The sequence below is a fragment of the Vicia villosa genome, linkage group LG3 (assembly GCF_029867415.1).
Source record: "Vicia villosa cultivar HV-30 ecotype Madison, WI linkage group LG3, Vvil1.0, whole genome shotgun sequence".
NCBI lineage: Eukaryota > Viridiplantae > Streptophyta > Magnoliopsida > Fabales > Fabaceae > Vicia > Vicia villosa.
The window spans coordinates 120552579-120555885 of record NC_081182.1 but is presented as its reverse complement, the minus strand read 5'-3'; positions in this window follow the sequence as shown (position 1 = coordinate 120555885).

Here is a 3307-nt window from a genome sequence, read left to right as displayed (position 1 = left end):
TCCGGATTTAGCAGAGACATAACAAAAAATTGTTTTTTGATGTGTGCGGTCTGTTTTGACAATTTCATTGAACCAATACAAGCAAATGTAATGAGCATAACATAAACAATGACAACATTAAATATAGGTATATTATATATGCATTGAATCCATTTGATTTTACATTCTAAACAACAATACACACAAAAAATAACACACATCCAGTCATTATAAAAAATATTCGATAAAATCTAAAATGCTCCGAACCAATCCTCACCGCTTAGTTCTAAAATCGGTAACTTCTTAGACCGCTCTCTATTTTCCTCAGGCTCTTGCTTCATCATATCTTCAAACTCCGCCATTCTTTCAATAAAAGGATCCGGCCAAGTTTCCGCCTCTTTGTATGATGTGCCATCCACTGACAAGAGGTAGCTGGAATAGGACACCCCGGTTTCAAAAAAACTTGCACAAAGTGGCGCAATCTTAGATACCCGATACAAATGATGCGGCTAGACGCGTCCAAAGGCGGACGACTATGAAGCGGAAAATATGTCTCTGAAAATCCAAATCTCGTCAATTCGACAAACACCCGGTCGTACGCACTTGCTATAAGATGGCCTATATCACGGAATGACATCCACTTTGAAACCGGGGCGTGGCCGCTTCGTGATGGAACAAGGAATTATGAATTTTTTTCATAGTTTTCTTGTTTCTCATAAAGGCGCCCATAGATGTCCCTATGTGAAGTCAACTCCGAAATAAGTGCCCATCGAATAAGTGTGTGATTTTCTTCTTCTCTTCCAAGCAAAACGGCAACGGCTCGATACCCACAATTACTATCGGTGCCAACATCAACTATGTTATCAATATATTTGTGCATAAAAAGTGGCATCTCATCAATGTATATCATCATATGTTTTTGATCGGAGGTGTGCGCGGCGGCTTCGGAGATGCATCTCCGAAGACACCACAAAATGGGTGTTTTTGGATATGCATCTCCGAATTCTGGGAAAATCTGAAGAAAAAAATACTTCGGATATGCATCTCCAAAGCAGAGGTATTTTGGGGTTTTTGTCGTTTCCAAATCAAATGGGGTCCGTTTTGGAAAACGCTGCCTTTCCCATTGACTTTCTATCTTTTGTCTGTGACCCAAATGACAAAAATCCACCTTTGGCCCAATTTATTTGTTTAATAGCAGGGCCAAATGTTGAAAAATAAAAATTCAAGCTTTACAAGAAAAACTAGCAAGAGACCCGTGCGTCCGCACGGGTCGCGCAAATGTAATTATAAATAATAAATAAATATAATATAATAATGGTTAATAAAAGTATATAAGAGATATATAAATTAAGTAGCCTCGTTCGTTCAGTAAAACATAAATGTTTTAGTAAAAAGAATAAATATCATAATTAATTAATCAACTACCCAGGCATTTATACGGATCGTAAAATATCATTATAAATAATAAATAAGTATAGTATAGTGATGGTTAAGAAAGTATATAAAAGATATATAAATTAAGTAATCTCGACCCGTCAAAAATGTATAGTTTAGTTCATGCAAAGTCGATATAAATAATAAATAAATATATAATAATAGTTAATAAATATATATATAAAAGATACATAAATTAAAAATAAAAAATATTTTAAATTATAATTGTCATATAAATATTAATTTAATCTAATTAAAAATATATATTTTAGTAGAAAAAAATGAAATAATTAAGTAGTCATCTACCTGCGTTCACACGCATCATACAATATCGTTATAAATCTATCATGAGTAGTTGTCTACCCGTGCGTTCGCACGGATTGCATAATGTTTAAATAATAAATAAATATAATATATGTGATTATACTTATTTGATTTGGTAACAGGCACCAAACTTTTTTGTCTAAATTTTGTTTATTGTCATTCATACCCCTATCTTATTATAAGTATTTGAAATCTTTTTCACTTATTTTAAATAAAAAATTCAATATATTTAATAGATATATTTTTTCAAAAATATAGTTAGAGATTAATATGTACATATAAAAAAAAATAATTAAGTAGTAAATAAATATAATATAGTGATGAGAGGAGAGGAGAGAGAAAATATGTATGATAAAACTTATTTTTGTTATATTGATTTTTTGATTTTTACTTCTTTGTTACAATCTTTTTTTATGATATAAATTAAGTAGTTATGATAACACTTATTTTTGTTATGCCTAATTTATAGGCTATTTTTTTATTCGTTATTTTATTCGTCAGAAGAAGTATTTTGGATTGTAATTAATGTTGGTTAAAGAAAAAATTAAAATATTTAAAATATTCAAATCAATTTGAATTAAGAAAATTAATGCTGCAATAATCATATTATTTTATAATATTAATTATTAATTATGATAAATTGTGATTTGTTTTTCATCAAGAGATTCATTTATTTCCCTTATTTATCTCAACCACTTATTCTCTTTTTCTTTATTATTAATTATGGTAAATTGTTTTTCCATCTTGCCTAGTAAGAGATTCATATATTTCCCGCCTAGGAGTATTATTAATTATTAATTAAATAATAGAGAAATTCTAAAGGTCGAGAATAGAGTTGAAAGGAAATTATTAATTACATATACAATTAATAGGTAAGTATTAATACGCACGATTCTCATAATATTGGAAATTGAAAAAGACAATTAGGAGTCAAGAGAATTGATAAAGATTATTGTCATTAATTAGGAAGGAATTCAATAATTATAGATGCAAGACAATAAATAGAGGTATGATTTAGGGGTTCGGAGAATTGAAAAATACTATTATCACATTATTATTATTATTATTATTATTATTATTATTATTATTATTATTGTTCATTTGTTGGTAAAAAATATATGAACTAATTGTACGAAATTAGCAGTAAACTATAGCATCTTATTCTAACATGACTCATTGTCAAAAAATTAAAATTGCTCATTCACTTTTAGAATCGCTTCATATCCTTGCTTTGATTTTTGTCTTGCTTCGTGGGGTCCGTTGTCTTCTACTAAAAAAAAGTTTTTTTAAAATGGTCTTGTGAATTTTGTGTATTCACCTATTTTTATTATTATTGTCTGTGTTTTTTTTACCAAAAATAAATGTTTGTAATATTTTTTAGTATAACTAATAATATTTTATCATAAAAATATTACTATAGTTTTTTGATAAATTAAAATTTTGATATCATTTATTATTGTCATTCAATTATTGTCTTTCCATTTTTTATTGTCATGCAATTAATATTTTGATATTTTCATTCTATTATTGTTTTTTCTGGTAAACAATATAGGTATTTGTTATATGAATT